The sequence below is a fragment of the Procambarus clarkii genome, chromosome 80, assembly GCF_040958095.1.
Source record: "Procambarus clarkii isolate CNS0578487 chromosome 80, FALCON_Pclarkii_2.0, whole genome shotgun sequence".
NCBI lineage: Eukaryota > Metazoa > Arthropoda > Malacostraca > Decapoda > Cambaridae > Procambarus > Procambarus clarkii.
The window spans coordinates 9,960,520-9,978,546 of NC_091229.1; the positions used below are offsets into that span (position 1 = coordinate 9,960,520).

The following is an 18,027-nucleotide window of genomic DNA, read 5'->3' on the forward strand; positions in this document are numbered from 1 at the left end:
GCCAGGGGGCTCCGAGGGAATATTTTGCAGGTACAGCGGTCGGGAAGGTGTGAATACAGGTGGACACACTCTGGGCGGATGGGCCTAGACCAGAGAGCTGTGAGGGATCTACAGCGTTCTGGGATTGGTGCCCTGGAACGAGACGTCAGCACAGACCCAAGGGAACATGACCCTGGGGTAGGAATCTCCGTTGCTCTGGAGGCCAGGATCACGTTAGCTCAGAGCAACGATGGGACATTGACAACATTCACCAGGCTGGACAGCCTGGGTTTTGTCTGGGTCATGGAGGATCTATGACCTAGCAACCATGGGACACGAAGACAAGAGAGGTGATGCTGCCAATTGTGGAGGAGGCCAGTTAAACATTGTGTGATCATTGTAAGCCTTATGTCAACAGTACAGGGTAAGATGTTAAATTATAATTAACTTATTACTAAGGATGAAGAACCTTAGATATATATGTGTTGTGTATATATTAATGACTAGTGTCATTTCTGTTTAAGTGCCAGCATTCTGGTCAATGTAATTTTATGTTTGTTTGTATGTAATTATCTGTCAGCAGTTTAGGTATATGTGCATTGTTGGAGATGGGAAAAATTATTACAGACTATTTAACCTGTGATATGATGTGAATAAAATGTATATGTTGGAGAAGTGTTGTGAGTCATGTCGGGGAAAATTTTAATTTATTGCAACGTGTGTATAATGAACTTATTGGATGATTTTTTAGTTGTACACATATGGTGGGTGCATCCTCCAGGTCCTTGCACTAATGGAACCATTGCAATGATGCATATGGGGACATATGCGTGTTTAAGGAGGGGAGTGGTGTTGTAATCCACAAGTTAGTAGGAATTATTAGCTAGAGGATCATTACTACAACACTTAACGAATGATGAGTGGAAGTACATGTAAGTAGACAGACTATGGATCACATATCTAAGAAAGGTCAATGGATTAAGACTGAAGCTGTTTAGCCAAATTAATATTTCCTTTAAAGAGGAATTATTCTTCGTCAGGCTTCCAGGATCAAGGTTACCGCTCTAGGGATAAGGTTAATCGGATTATACCTTCCTTGAGAGGCGGGGTGAAATGTTTGAGGCCATGGCTGACTGGAGTCAGTCTGATTGTGGGAGTTGAACTAGCAAGTCCTTTGGATCCCCGTTTGCGGCAGAAGCGAAGTGTAGCAGACAGCTATGCGAGAACCTGATGTGATCTTAGTGACGAAGTTAAGTCTGCAGTATGTGAGTATTGAATGAAAGACTAACCGGGTGTGGAGCGTTGTAGTAATCATTCCGTATTAGGGACTTAGGCGGAAGTTACGAGTGTGGGTGGTGATCGCGGAGGTCAAGTGGTCTATGGGTATTGGAAGTGTATTGACCTAATAGAGTATGTTAATATGTATTTATTTGTCAGTCTATTCTTTGTAATTAAATGACAAAACCCGACGGCCTTTAAATACCTTCCATATGTTCATTCATTGTGTTCCAGTACAAACCGAGTGGTACGCCTCAAGGGTCTGGTGGGTGTAGGAGTATAGGTGGTAGTAACGGTTGCTGAGGCAAGGTGTTATGTGTTGTGTATTCGCTGTGTTCGGAATGAACCGGGGTTCAGCGTCACGACATATCTGGTGGCAGCGCAAACAGGTTTGGAACACTTTGAGAGATGAAGGAAGTGTGTTACTGGTTTAGTTGGTGAGGGAATGTTCGGGAAATGGTAGCCGTCGGGTTGTGGTGAGAATGGGGGTTACTAGACGGAGGAAAGAAGGGTCAGGTGAGACCAGGGCAGAGGAGTTTGTTAATTAAAGGGACTAGGCCATTGTGGGGCACATGTGGGGTTTATTTCTTTCTTTCCAGATTCCCGCAACGAGAGACGGCTAAGATGCAAGCCTGGACCACTGAAGCATCGGGATCCAAAACAAGTGCAGTGTTCGTAGTGCGGATTATACAGTGTTCGTAGTGCGGATTATACAGTGTTCGTAGTGCGGATTATACAGTGTTCGTAGCGCGGATTATACAGTGTTCGTAGCGCGGATTATACAGCGTGGCGAGGTAAATAGCGCGGGTGAAAGTGGGCCAGCGTGGGCCATATGCGGGCCAAGCGATGGGTGGGCCAAGCAAGCCTCACCTTGGAGCTTGTTTTATATCGTCGGTATGGTGGTAATAGTGAGAAACCGTTGCTAAGGTGAAATTAAGCGTGAAAACTACGTAATTTAAAGTTAATTAAATTTCATGTAACGTGTAAATCGAATATTTTAAGGATAATGAAATATTACCTAAAGTACTGTGCGAGTTCCGGCGTTGTCAGGAGTAGATACAGAAAATAGGCGCAGTGAATTATGGACGCCTTGGCATAGCGAGCGACGCATAATTTGACGTCTGGGGTTCGCCGTCTAGTGTACCCTGGAGAGGGCCATGGAGATTTTTAGTGGGTGCAGGTAGCATTATGGAGAGTGTTACCTTGGGACACGGGGAGCGTGTCCCGTTGGTGGGGGTGTGTGGCGCCGGGAGTAGTGCATGGTTGTGTATTGGCGCTTGTACGCAAGGGTGTGTAGTACAATGCACCTGTAGTGGCTTATTAAACGTCAGCGTAATGCATAGTATTTACTGTAGTGAAATGTGCATGTTTTGACTGTTGATATTATGGATGTAGTATAGTGCATGACATTGTTGGCATTGTAGCGCCAAGGTGTAGCATGTGTAGCATAACTGGTTGTTGTAACACTGGGTGTATTGTAGACATTAGCGTTGAAGTATGTTAACGCAGGTGGTAGAGTGTGGCGGGTGGCCACTACACAAGAAATTATGCCTGACGAGTGTTGGTCAGGTAATTAACGGATTACGAGAGAAAAGGGAGTGTGTGTGGCGTCTGGTTACTTATTGGTGGTGACGTCTCGTGGTGTTTTGATGCGCTCTGGCGCAAGGCATTTGCCTGTGGTGGTAATGGTGTTGGGGGACGCCGTGTGTGTTGTGTTGATGGCGTTGAAGACGCTGTGTGTATGTTGAGGGCGTTGGGGACGCCGTGTGTTGTGTTGAGGGCGTTGGGGACGCTGTGTGTTGTGTTGAGGGCGTTGGGGACGCCGTGTGTTGTGTTGAGGGCGTTGGGGACGCCGTGTGTTGTGTTGATGGCGTTGGGGACGCCGAGTGTTGATGGCGTTGGGGACGCCGGGTGTTGTATTGATGGCGTTGGGGACGCCGTGTGTTGTGTTGATGGCATTGGGGACGCCGGGTGTTGTGTTGATGGCGTTGGGGACGCCGGGTGCTGTATTGATGGCGTTGGGGACGCCGTGTGTTGTGTTGATGGCGTTGGGGACGCCGGGTGTTGTGTTGATGGCGTTGGGGACGCCGTGTGTTGTGGTGATGGCGTTGGGGACGCCGGGTGTTGTATTGATGGCGTTGGGGACGCCGTGTGTTGTGTTGATGGCGTTGTGGACGCCGTGTGTTGTGGTGATGGCGTTGGGGACGCCGGGTGTTGTGTTGATGGCGATGGGAACGCCGTGTGTTGTGTTGATGGCATTGGGGACGCCGAGAGTTGATGGCATTTGGGACGCCATTGGGTGGTGTAGTGTGGTGACGTGTGGACGCCTGGTATGGAGTGTGGTGTTGTGGAGTATATGGTGGCGCAGGGGCGCCAGGTAGTGGTCGGTAAGGTGAGTATCGGCGTAGCAAGGTCGGTGCGTTAGGACGCAGGAAGTGGTTGTGGGGATGTGTGTCGTTATAATGAGGTCATCAGTGGTAGGGATGACCAGAGGTAATGGTGTGTTGGAGTGGGTAAGTCTTATGGATAAGATGAAATGTGGATAATTGCAGGAGTTGGTGGCTGCAGTAGGCGAGCCAAGTCGATATCTCTAACAAAACTCATAAAAGACTAATAAAAATTCATTATTCTCATTAAAATTTTCATTAATTATATCGGAGTGGGTAAGTCTTATGGATAAGATTACAAGGTAGAATTTCAAAATTTCAGGTGTTGGTGGTTGCAGTGGGCGAGCGAAGTAGATATACTAATTTCTTATTAAGTTGTTACAGGAATCTTGCTAGAGGCAAGCCAGTGGCAGTATGATGTTTTAGTGACATAAGTTGGAAATTATGTTAATGAGGTATTTATTGTGATAATATATGTGTATGTATATATTGTATATTACCTCATCGGCACCATTACTGAGTGTTAGGCTTGAGAAGGTCCCCCGGGATCATGTCACAGAGCCTCAGGTAGAGTAGAAGAGAAGCCATGAGGCTACACTCAGTAATTCTAGAAAAAAAAGAGGGGAGGAAGTGAAGCCAACGTGACGTTATAGGCGAAATTCGCCCCCTGACATCAAAGCAGGGATAAGGGCCAGCTACAATGGCTTTGCAGCTGCGCTCAGGCTATATACGGGGAGAGAGTAAGGAGCCGAGGGGGTGTTATGTAATAATGGGATCGAGCCAGGGGGCTCCGAGGGAATATTTTGCAGGTACAGCGGTCGGGAAGGTGTGAATACAGGTGGACACACTCTGGGCGGATGGGCCTAGACCAGAGAGCTGTGAAGGATCTACAGCGTTCTGGGATTGGTGCCCTGGAACGAGACGTCAGCACAGACCCAAGGGAACATGACCCTAGGGTAGGAATCTCCGTTGCTCTGGAGGCCAGGATCACGTTAGCTCAGAGCAACGATGGGACATTGACAACATTCACCAGGCTGGACAGCCTGGGTTTTGTCTGGGTCATGGAGGATCTATGACCTAGCAACCATGGGACACGAAGACAAGAGAGGTGATGCTGCATATTGTGGAGGAGGCCAGTTAAACATTGTGTGATCATTGTAAGCCTTATGTCAACAGTACAGGGCAAGATGTTAAATTATAATTAACTTATTACTAAGGATGAAGAACCTTAGATATATATGTGTTGTGTATATATTAATGACTAGTGTCATTTCTGTTTAAGTGCCAGCATTCTGGTCAATGTAATTTTATGTTTGTTTGTATGTAATTATCTGTCAGCAGTTTAGGTATATGTGCATTGTTGGAGATGGGAAAAATTATTACAGACTATTTAACCTGTGATATGATGTGAATAAAATGTATATGTTGGAGAAGTGTTGTGAGTCATGTCGGGGAAAATTTTAATTTATTTCATCGTGTGTATAATGAACATATTGGATGATTTTTTAGTTGTACACATATGGTGGGTGCATCCTCCAGGTCCTTGCACTAATGGAACCATTGCAATGATGCATATGGGAACATATGCGTGTTTAAGGAGGGGAGTGGTGTTGTAATCCACAAGTTAGTAGGAATTATTAGCTAGAGGATCATTACTACAACACTTAACGAATGATGAGTGGAAGTACATGTAAGTAGACAGACTATGGATCACATATCTAAGAAAGGTCAATGGATTAAGACTGAAGCTGTTTAGCCAAATTAATAATTCCTTTAAAGAGGAATTATTCTTCGTCAGGCTTCCAGGATCAAGGTTACCGCTCTAGGGATAAGGTTAATCGGATTATACCTTCCTTGAGAGGCGGGGTGAAATGTTTGAGGCCATGGCTGACTGGAGTCAGTCTGATTGTGGGAGTTGAACTAGCAAGTCCTTTGGATCCCCGTTTGCGGCAGAAGCGAAGTGTAGCAGACAGCTATGCGAGAACCTGATGTGATCTTAGTGACGAAGTTAAGTCTGCAGTATGTGAGTATTGAATGAAAGACTAACCGGGTGTGGAGCGTTGTAGTAATCATTCCGTATTAGGGACTTAGGCGGAAGTTACGAGTGTGGGTGGTGATCGCGGAGGTCAAGTGGTCTATGGGTATTGGAAGTGTATTGACCTAATAGAGTATGTTAATATGTATTTATTTGTCAGAGTCTATTCTTTGTAATTAAATGACAAAACCCGACGGCCTTTAAATACCTTCCATATGTTCATTCATTGTGTTCCAGTACAAACCGAGTGGTACGCCTCAAGGGTCTGGTGGGTGTAGGTGTATAGGTGGTAGTAACGGTTGCTGAGGCAAGGTGTTATGTGTTGTGTATTCGCTGTGTTCGGAATGAACCGGGGTTCAGCGTCACGACAATATATCATGTGCTTTTCATGTGAAGGAAATATTCGAAATCACTTTACCGATCGCTTTGAAATTTTGACACAACGTTGCCTTCGAATAGGCGCGTCTTTTTATATATCTACTATATACATGCCTCACCTTTGACAGGAAAAAATATGCTTTAAAAAAAAAACAGCGCCATCTGTAGGACGTCAGAGCAACACACACTGTAATCTCAGAAAGTTCTTCACCGATTGCTTTGAGATTTTGACACAACATTCCATTCGAACACGTGCGTGTTTTTATATACATACTATTTGGATGCAACACCTGTGACAGGTAAAAACATGCATTTTTTGAAAAACAACGCCATCTGTTGCACGTAAGAGCAAGACACGATATACAAAATATGTTACGATTCCATTTCAATGTTTCCGATTGCATTTATAAATTGAATTTTTCATAGTTTCATTTATTTTTATTTTTATTCAATTATTTTGTGTGACATTGCGTTTGAATTGAGCTGTTAATTTACCATACCGTTCAATTCGTGGGTATAGCGAATTGGTTTCTTTTTACATTGTTTTTCATTTCGTTTTTTTTCAACGGTTCTTATTTTTCAGTGCAATGGGTGGTGAAATTGAATTGTGAACGATTTATTTGCATTTGAATTTAAGTATTTTGTCAGTATTTTGTGTTTTTGTTTTGAAAACAAGAAAATAGACAACACGTTTATTTCACAGCTGCAAATATTCAACAAACAGCTATGAATCCACGGGCGACAACGTTAATCCACCCATTCAGGCTTGTTCGCATTTGTGTTCCTCACGTGTGCCCAAAAGAATGATGAGATTTGATAAAATACTATGCCCAAGATTACCATCAGAGTGCCGGCGGGCTGATGGGCAAAATAGTCTCTGCTACCATCAGCTTTTGACCGATCGTGATGGTCGAGTGGATTAAGGTGTCCTGTACACACCAGTTGCATTGTGCTCCTGGCAGTATGGGTTCGAGTCACTTCTGGGGTGTGAGTTATCAGTTATTTATATATATATATATATATATATATATATATATATATATATATATATATATATATATATATATATATATATATATATATATATATATATATATAACTGAAAACTCACACCCCAGAAGTGACTCGAACCCATACTCCCAGAAGCAACGCAACTGGTATGTACAAGACACCTTAATCCACTTGACCATCACGACCGGACATAATGAGGTGATAGCCTAAGCTATTTGAACCACCCCACCGCCGGCACTCGGATAGTAATCTTGGGCATAGCATTTTACCAAATCACCTCATTCTTTGGGGCACACGTGAGGAACACAAATGCGAACAACCCTGAATGGTCCCCAGGACAATATGCAACTGAAAACTCACACCCCAGAAGTGACTCGAACCCATACTCCCAGAACCAACGCAACTGGTATGTACAAGACGCCTTAATCCACTTGACCATCACGACCGGACATAATGAGGTGATAGCCTAAGCTATTTGAACCACCCCACCGCCGGCACTCGGATAGTAATCTTGGGCATAGCATTTTACCAAATCACCTCATTCTTTGGGGCACACGTGAGGAACACAAATGCGAACAAGCCTGAATGGTCCCCAGGACAATATGCAACTGAAAACTCACACCCCAGAAGTGACTCGAACCCATACTCCCAGAAGCAACGCAACTGGTATGTACTAGACGCCTTAATCCACTTGACCATCACGACCGGACATAATGAGGTGATAGCCTAAGCTATTTGAACCACCCCACCGCCGGCACTCGGATAGTAATCTTGGGCATAGGATTTTACCAAATCACCTCATTCTTTGGGGCACACGTGAGGAACACAAATGCGAACAAGCCTGAATGGTCCCCAGGACAATATGCAACTGAAAACTCACACCCCAGAAGTGACTCGAACCCATACTCCCAGAAGCAACGCAACTGGTATGTACAAGACGCCTTAATCCACTTGACCATCACGACCGGACATAATGAGGTGATAGCCTAAGCTATTTGAACCACCCCACCGCCGGCACTCGGATAGTAATCTTGGGCATAGCATTTTACCAAATCACCTTCATGGTCCCAAGTGGATTAAGTGGATGGTCAAGTGGATTAAGGCGTCTTGTACATACCAGTTGCGTTGCTTCTGGGAGTATGGGTTCGAGTCACTTCTGGGGTGTGAGTTTTCAGTTGCATATTGTCCTGGGGACCATTCAGGCTTGTTCGCATTTGTGTTCCTCACGTGTGCCCCAAAGAATGAGGTGATTTGGTAAAATGCTATGCCCAAGATTACTATCCGAGTGCCGGCGGTGGGGTGGTTCAAATAGCTTAGGCTATCACCTCATTATGTCAGGTCGTGATGGTCAAGTGGATTAAGGCGTCTTGTACATACCAGTTGCGTTGCTTCTGGGAGTATGGGTTCGAGTCACTTCTGGGGTGTGAGTTTTCAGTTGCATATTGTCCTGGGGACCATTCAGGCTTGTTCGCATTTGTGTTCCTCACGTGTGCCCCAAAGAATGAGGTGATTTGGTAAAATGCTATGCCCAAGATTACTATCCGAGTGCCGGCGGTGGGGTGGTTCATATAGCTTAGGCTATCACCTCATTATGTCCGGTCGTGATGGTCAAGTGGATTAAGGCGTCTTGTACATACCAGTTGCGTTGCTTCTGGGAGTATGGGTTCGAGTCACTTCTGGGGTGTGAGTTTTCAGTTGCATAATGTCCTGGGGACCATTCAGGCTTGTTCGCATTTGTGTTCCTCACGTGTGCCCCAAAGAATGAGGTGATTTGGTAAAATGCTATGCCCAAGATTACTATCCGAGTGCCGGCGGTGGGGTGGTTCAAATAGCTTAGGCTATCACCTCATTATGTCCGGTCGTGATGGTCAAGTGGATTAAGGCGTCTTGTACATACCAGTTGCGTTGCTTCTGGGAGTATGGGTTCGAGTCACTTCTGGGGTGTGAGTTTTCAGTTGCATATTGTCCTGGGGACCATTCAGGCTTGTTCGCATTTGTGTTCCTCACGTGTGCCCCAAAGAATGAGGTGATTTGGTAAAATGCTATGCCCAAGATTACTATCCGAGTGCCGGCGGTGGGGTGGTTCAAATAGCTTAGGCTATCACCTCATTATGTCCGGTCGTGATGGTCAAGTGGATTAAGGCGTCTTGTACATACCAGTTGCGTTGCTTCTGGGAGTATGGGTTCGAGTCACTTCTGGGGTGTGAGTTTTCAGTTGCATATTGTCCTGGGGACCATTCAGGCTTGTTCGCATTTGTGTTCCTCACGTGTGCCCCAAAGAATGAGGTGATTTGGTAAAATCCTATGCCCAAGATTACTATCCGAGTGCCGGCGGTGGGGTGGTTCAAATAGCTTAGGCTATCACCTCATTATGTCCGGTCGTGATGGTCAAGTGGATTAAGGCGTCTAGTACATACCAGTTGCGTTGCTTCTGGGAGTATGGGTTCGAGTCACTTCTGGGGTGTGAGTTTTCAGTTGCATATTGTCCTGGGGACCATTCAGGCTTGTTCGCATTTGTGTTCCTCACGTGTGCCCCAAAGAATGAGGTGATTTGGTAAAATGCTATGCCCAAGATTACTATCTGAGTGCCGGCGGTGGGGTGGTTCAAATAGCTTAGGCTATCACCTCATTATGTCCGGTCGTGATGGTCAAGTGGATTAAGGCGTCTTGTACATACCAGTTGCGTTGGTTCTGGGAGTATGGGTTCGAGTCACTTCTGGGGTGTGAGTTTTCAGTTGCATATTGTCCTGGGGACCATTCAGGCTTGTTCGCATTTGTGTTCCTCACGTGTGCCCCAAAGAATGAGGTGATTTGGTAAAATGCTATGCCCAAGATTACTATCCGAGTGCCGGCGGTGGGGTGGTTCAAATAGCTTAGGCTATCACCTCATTATGTCCGGTCGTGATGGTCAAGTGGATTAAGGCGTCTTGTACATACCAGTTGCGTTGCTTCTGGGAGTATGGGTTCGAGTCACTTCTGGGGTGTGAGTTTTCAGTTGCATATTGTCCTGGGGACCATTCAGGCTTGTTCGCATTTGTGTTCCTCACGTGTGCCCCAAAGAATGAGGTGATTTGGTAAAATGCTATGCCCAAGATTACTATCCGAGTGCCGGCGGTGGGGTGGTTCATATAGCTTAGGATATCACCTCATTATGTCCGGTCGTGATGGTCAAGTGGATTAAGGCGTCTTGTACATACCAGTTGCGTTGCTTCTGGGAGTATGGGTTCGAGTCACTTCTGGGGTGTGAGTTTTCAGTTGCATATTGTCCTGGGGACCATTCAGGCTTGTTCGCATTTGTGTTCCTCACGTGTGCCCCTAAGAATGAGGTGATTTGGTAAAATGCTATGCCCAAGATTACTATCCGAGTGCCGGCGGTGGGGTGGTTCAAATAGCTTAGGCTATCACCTCATTATGTCCGGTCGTGATGGTCAAGTGGATTAAGGCGTCTTGTACATACCAGTTGCGTTGCTTCTGGGAGTATGGGTTCGAGTCACTTCTGGGGTGTGAGTTTTCAGTTGCATATTGTCCTGGGGACCATTCAGGCTTGTTCGCATATATATATATATATATATATATATATATATATATATATATATATATATATATATATATATATATATATATATATATATATATATATATATATATATATCGACAATCTTTTTATATCACAAGTGAGTCAACAAGAGGCTAACGAGTAGTTATAAACCCCATATCCTTCCTGTGAGTGGTAATGAACTGCAAACACATGCTGTGGATAAAAGTAAAAGTTATCCATTCTGTGAGAGCTAATGGACCCCATACACACACTGTAACTGGTAATGAACTCCATATCCCTTTTGTGGGTGGTAATGAAGTGCAACTCCATCCAGAGGGGGATAGAGCATCCCAAAGCCTTCCATTGGGTAGTAGTAAAACTCATATCAATCCTCTGAGTAGTAGTGAACTTCACACACAACCTCTAAGGGATGCCATACCAATATCATTTCAGTTTCAATGGACCCCCATATACCTCCTGTGATTGGTAATGGACCCCCATATACCTCCTTTGATTGGTAATGGACCCCCCATATACCTTCTGTGAGTGGTAATGGACCCCCTATACCTCCTGTGAGAGGTAATGGCCCCCATTTACCTCTTGTGAGTGGTAATTGACCCCCTTATACCTCCTGTGAGTGATATTGGACCCTCATATACCTTCATTGAGAGGTGATGGACCGCATACCCATCCTGTGTGGCAGTGCATCTCATACTCTTCGTGTGAGTAAAAAAAAAAAGAGTTGAATGGTACAGCAGTCAACTTTGTGATGTGGTGGTTCACTGGTACAGTAGTCAACCATTGTGGTGTGGTGGTTCAGTGGTACAGTAGTCAACCATTATGGTGTGATGGTTCAGTGGTACAGTAGTCAACCATTGCGGTGCGGTGGTTCAGTGGTACAGTAGTCAACCATTATGGGGTGGTGGTTCAGTGGTACAGCAGTCAACCATTATGGTGTGGTGGTTCAGTGGTACAGTAGTCAACCGTTGTGGTGTGGTGGTTCAGAGGTACATTAGTCAACCGTTGTGGTGTGGTGGTTCAGTGGTACAGCAGTCAACCATTATGGTGTGGTGGTTCAGTGGTACATTAGTCAACCGTTGTGGTGTGGTGGGTCAGTGGTACAGTAGTCAACCGTTGTGGTGTGGTGGTTCAGTGGTACATTAGTCAACCATTATGGTGTGGTGGTTCACTGGTACAGTAGTCAACCGTTGTGGTGTGGTGGTTCAGTGGTACAGCAGTCAACTATTGAGAAACTGGGCTAGAGGTTGGACAAGACATTGGGCGAGAGACTGGACTAGAGGTTGGACAAGACATTGGGCGAGAGACTGGACTAGAAGTTGGGCAAGACATTGGGTGAGAGACTGGACTAAAGGTTGGACAAGACATTGGGCGAGAAACTGGACTAGAGGTTGGACAAGACATTGGGCGAGAGACTGGACTAGAGGTTGAATAAGACATTGGGTGAGAGACTGGACTAAAGGTTGGACAAGACATTGGGCGAAAGACTGGACTAGAAGTTGGGCAAGACATTGGGTGAGAGACTGGACTAAAGGTTGGACAAGACATTGGGCGAGAAACTGGACTAGAGGTTGGACAAGACATTGGGCGAGAGACTGGACCAGAGGTTGAATAAGACATTGGGTGAGAGACTGGACTAAAGGTTGGACAAGACATTGGGCGAGAGACTGGACTAGAGGTTGGACAAGACATTGGGCGAGAGACTGGACTAGAGGTTGGACAAGACATTGGGCGAGAGACTGGACTAGAGGTTGGACAAGACATTGGGCGAGAGACTGGACTAGAAGTTGGGCAAGACATTGGGTGAGAGACTGGACTAGAGGTTGGACAAGACATTGGGCGAGACCGTGAGTAAGTATGACCAGATGGACTTTGCAAACATTTAAACAAATTTAAAGTTATAAAATCCTTTGAAATTACTTTCAGTTATCAGAGACATATAAATTAATATTAAATTGTTTTGTTGTTTTATCAGATTGTTGTTGTGGGAACAACCTCTCACCCTGGGTAAGTACACTGTTTGTATGTTGTCCTTGTTAGTGTTCCTTGAGTGTCTGGTTGGTACATTGTCCTTGTTAGTGTTCCTTGAGTGTCTGGTTGGTACGTTGTGGTCGTGTACTCATCTAGTTGTACTCACCTAATTGTGCTTGCGAGGGTTGAGCTTTGGCCCTTTGGTCCCGCCTCTCAACCGTCAATCTACTGGTGTACAGATTCCTGGGCTTCTCTTGCTCGATCTATCATATCTACATTTGAAATTGTGTATGGAGTAAGCCTCCACCACATCACTTCCTTGTGCATTCTATTTACTAACTACTCTGACACTGAAAAAGTTCTTTATAATGTCTCAGTGGCTCATCTGGGTACTTAGCTTCCACCTGTGTCCCCTTGTGCGTGTACAACCCATGTTAAATAATCCTTCCTTGTTGTGGGAGATTTTTTCTTCACTATTTAATGTCATATAATATTTGAGCAAATAATTCATTCAAAATAAACTTAGAAAAGTAGACTATATAAACATCTTTATAAAGTGGAATGATTCCCTACACATTTTTTTTCGAGGTGGGGGGGGGGGCGGCGTAAATTCTTTAATGTTAATCTACGTATTGCGTGAAAATATTGAATAAATTTAAATAATAATATTATAGATAAATCAGGGTTAAAGAGTTAGTAGACTACACTACAACTGATTAGTTATAAACTTTCAGCTTAGCTGGACTGAAGATTTCCTCCTAGTCCAGCAGTAACACGAGAGCAGTCATCAGGTGAGTTATGCAGTAAATATTGACTCCGTGGTCACTGCGAACTGTTCTCAGCCCTGAACTCCAAAGTGTTGGAACCGGAAGAACTCTCTCTCTCTCTCACGTCGCCAACGTAAACTGGGTTTTGTTATTAATTGTGCCTCATAACACGGTTGAAATTTGAATGTTACGAGCTCACAACAAAGAAATATAAATATTATACAACCGGGATACGTCCTTAAAGAATGCAACAGCTTGATATGTGGTAGTCCATTCAACGGCCCGACTCTGCTGCACTATTTGCCCCTTCGAATGAGACAATTCTGCGGCTATAAGCACAAATATGGCGCTTATTTGGAGAGCATGGCGATGCGTCAGCCTATCTCGCCAGCTGCTCGGCCACAACTGCGAGGCGCGGTGCCCCCCCCCCCCCACCCCCCACGTCTCATCAGCTGATAGTCACTGCACACATTTTTGGAGCAAATTTACCAATGAAAGGAGATAAATGCTGATTTATATGCGAATTTACTCTTCTTGAATACTATGAACATTAATTAGTCTATCTAAGATAATCAAACGCAAATCAAAGCAGATTGATGACAGAGTTTCTATCAAGTGCTAGGCAAAGGAATAGTCACCGCGTACATGTGGTGGCTGACGCAATTGTCCCTAGCATGTTCAACAATTTTTGTTAGTATAGTTTGTTAGATTAGTATCTGAGGTGTCGAAAATTTCCGACACTTGTCTACCCTGTCAATTCCGAAGAGAATTTTGTGTATGATGATCATGTCTTTCCGAGCTCTTCTGTCTTCCAGCGACGTGAGGTGCATTTCTCTCAGCCTTTCCTCGTAACTCATGCCTCTTAGTTCTGGAACTAGCCTAGTGGCATACCGCTGAACTTTTTCTAGCTTCGTCTTGTACTTGACAAGGTTCGGGCTCCATGCTGGGGCCGCATACTCCAGGATTGGCCTTACATACGTGGTATACAAGGTTCTGAAAGATTCTTTACACAGATTTCTGAAGGCAGTTCTGATGTTAACCAGCCTTGCAAACGCCGCCGATGTTATTCTTTTGATGTGAGCTTCAGGAGACAGGTTTGGTGTGATATCAACACCTAGATCTTTCTCTCTGTCCGTTTAGTGAAGGACTTCATCTCCCATTCGGTATCCAGTGTCTGGCCTCCTATTTCCTTCCTCGTTTCATTACCTTACATTTACTTGGGTTGAACTTTAGTAGCTATTTGTTGGACCATTCCTTCAGTTTGTTTAGGTCATCTTGTATCCTCATACTATCTTTCTCAGTCTTAATCCTCGTCATAATTTTTTCATCATCAGCAAACATTGAGAGGAACGGGTCTATTCCCTCTGGATATCATTTACATATATCAGGAACAGTATAGGTCCAAGAACTGATCTCTGAGGTACTCCACTGGTGACGCCACGCCACTCCGAGACCTCAACCTTCACGGTGACTGGCTGTCTTCTCTTGCTTAGGTACTCCCTTATCCAGTGGAGTACCGTCCCTTTCACTCTTGCCTGCATCTCCAGTTTGTGCACTAGTCTCTTATGTGGTACTGTGTCATAGGCTTTCTGGAAAAAAAAAAAAAAATATGCAGTCTGCCCACCCCTCTCTTTCTTGCCCGATTTTAGTTGCTTGGTAATTTAATTCAATCAATCCCGTGAGGCACGATCTGCCAACCCTGAACCTAGTGGATCTGAAGAAGCTAGTGGATCAGATGATCCACTAGCTTCTTTCGCACAATCTTCTCCGTCACCTTGCATGGTACGTAAATTAGTGACACTGGCCTGTAGCTCAGTACCTCCTGTCTATCACCCTTCTTGAATATTGGGACTACATTAGCCGTCTTCCAAATTTTTGACAGTTCACCTGTTAGCAGTTGTTATACACCTTGAAGAGTGGCAAGCACAGAGCTTCTTCTCCTTCCTTCAGTATCCAAGGTGAGATTCTATCCGGGCCTATAGCCTTTGTCACTTCCGACTCTAGCAGATGCTTCCTCACCTCCCCACTGGTAATCAAAATCTCATCTAGTTGTGTTTGGTTAGATATTCCCTCTCTTATTTCTGGGACTTCCCCTTGCTCTACTGTGACGACCTATTGGAATATCTTATTGAATTCCTCGCACACTTCCTTGTCGTTTATAATGAATTTGTCTACCCCTATCCTCGGTTTCATTACCTGTTCCTTCACTTTCCTTTTTCTCTTGATGTGGCTCTGCAACAAATTAGGTTGAGTCTTTGCCATGATTGCTATGTCATTTTCATATTGTTTTTCTGCCCCTCTTCTCACCCTGACGTATTAATTCCTGGTGCTCCGGTATCTTTCTGTGCTTACAAGTGTCCTATTATTTATATAGTTTCTCCACGCCCTTGTTCTTAGTTGCTTTGCTAGCTTACACCTCTGATTAAAACATGGCTTTCTCGTCTACATTTCATTTCTTTCCTTTTGGAATGGGAGAGAACTTAACTTCTACCTCCTTACATTTCTGTGTAATGTAGTCAATCATGTCTTGGACCATCTTACCTCTAAGCTCTATTTCCCAAGTTACATTTGTTAGGAATGTTCCTATCTCCTCATAGTTTATGTTTCGGAAGGCCATACTTTTGTTTTCTGTGCCCTTTCTTGGGTACATTAACCCTTCTTCGACCAGATACTCAAAGATCAGTACACTGTGATCGGTCATTCCCACGGGGGCTTCGAAACCGATATTCTTTATGTCAGACTCATTCAGAGTGAAGACTAGGTCGAGTCTCGCTGGTTCATCGTTGCCTGTCATTCTTCTGGGTCCCTTCCCCCAGCTGACTTAAAAAGTTTCTTGTCGCCACTTCCAACAGTTTAGCTCTCCATCTTTCCTCACCCCCATGTGGTTGCTTGTTTTCCCAGTATATCCACCCTTGATTGAAGTCCGCCATGAGGAGCAAATGGGATCTATTTCTACAGGCAGCAGTGGATGCTCTCTCAGTTATAGAGTTAACTGCCATGTTGTTTCTATCATACTCTTGTCTGGGTCTTCTGTCGTTTGGTGGAGGGCTATATATCACTGCTATTACTACTCTTGGTCTTCCCATCTTCATGGTGCCTGTAATGTAGTCTCTGAACCGTGTGTGTTACCACTTGAGAGTTTGGTTGGTACTTTGTTCCTGTGTGCGAGCCCCTTGAGGGTCTGGACCTAGATTCAGTAAGCTCTGTGTATTTCTTCGTAAGTGGGTTTGCTACTAAGGTTCCTAAGTGTGCCCTAAGAAGATGCTTAGGTGCAATTCAATAACGTCCACTTAGGAAGAAATTTGTTGGTTCACCTGCGTGCCGATAGAGGTCACTACTGTGTTTCGTTTGGCCAATCGTAGAGCAGCAACATTCTTCATATTGAAGATTTATCGCTGGTTTATCGGAGCTCTACTGCCTCCTATTTACGTCGAATTTTTTTTATAAAATTAGTATATTTCGAAGTAAAACTGTTTTTTTAACTTCTACAGCCAGCACCGACATTGTAGTAAGCAAATATGTTACATATGTTGTTTACCTACGTAATTCTAAGAGATACTGTGTAGCTGTCCTTGTTGCTCGGAAGATGCGCTGACAATTATTGTATATATTTACTGAATTTACCCAAGGGCCACTAACTATCTAGTGGCCTCGAAGAGGACAGAAAGCCGGCGGCTTGTTAAAGGGCCCGCCAATTGTCTTAATGATATTTTTTAGCTGGAATTTGGCATTTACGGCTTCAGCGGGTAGGCGGTTCCATGGGTTTATAGCCCTCTTGGTGGAAAAAAACATCTGTTTTCAGTCCTACTTGAGAGAACATACTCTCCAACACTATATCTGTGATTGCCCTATTATCAGTGACTTCATACCAAATGGTATGAGGTATTTTGAGCTCTGTAATTACTTCATACACTCAGGAATATTGGAAGATATTCTTGTGCTGCACCCAGATTTTGCCAGTGAACGCTAATAGATCAGCCTTAAGTATTTTGTTCTCTCCTGATTCCATGTATGACTGGCCATCCTGTGAGGTGAGGATGTTGGATAAGCTTGTAGCTGGTTTTTGATCTACACTGTGTGGTCCTTTATACAGAATAGGGAAGCAGCACATTGCTTGTTACGAACCCGGATCCAGCGTCCGAGCACGGAGCAGTGACGACCGCGCCATCTGTGGGTCAGCTCCCGAAACCCCCACCAAATGGACGACGACACCTGGCGTGGACAAGGTGTACTGGCCACAAGGGCCAGTTTCTAGTCCGGTTCAGCGCTCAACACAGCCGTTGCTGACCTCTAGTGAGGTGGTGCTCAGACACCAGCGCCATCTATGGAGTGGATAGGTGGGCGTTTGTGTCTGAGCCTGTAAGTGAGGTGCCTTAGTGTGTCCTTGTTATTGATGACGTGTCTGCTTACAGAGTCGACCTGGGACTGCTGTGATGGAAGTCGAGTCAGTCTACCCAAGGCAGCCGTCTCCATACCTTGTGCTTTGCTGCAGCAGCTGTGAAGTCATCCCCCGGAAGAACACTGTGGTGTTACTCTGCCAGTGGAGTGGCCGTAGAAGGATTACCCGGGACTGACTGCTGGAGACGATTATCCACTGGGGTATTGAGGACAGGAGAGTGATTTGTGGTATCACACGAGGCTCCTGTCTAGGGCGTTACCCTTATA

At 44.8% G+C, this 18,027-nt stretch overlaps 1 long non-coding RNA gene across 1 annotated transcript in view; it reads left to right on the forward strand.

Annotated features, from left to right (window-relative positions):
• Window positions 1–18,027, forward strand: part of LOC138357844 (uncharacterized) — a 42,973-nt gene that overhangs the window by 16,488 nt on the left and 8,458 nt on the right. Inside the window, exon 2 of the long non-coding RNA XR_011225160.1 lies at window positions 12,600–12,631. This is a non-coding gene — a long non-coding RNA (uncharacterized lncRNA). The remainder of the gene's footprint in view (window positions 1–12,599; window positions 12,632–18,027) is intronic.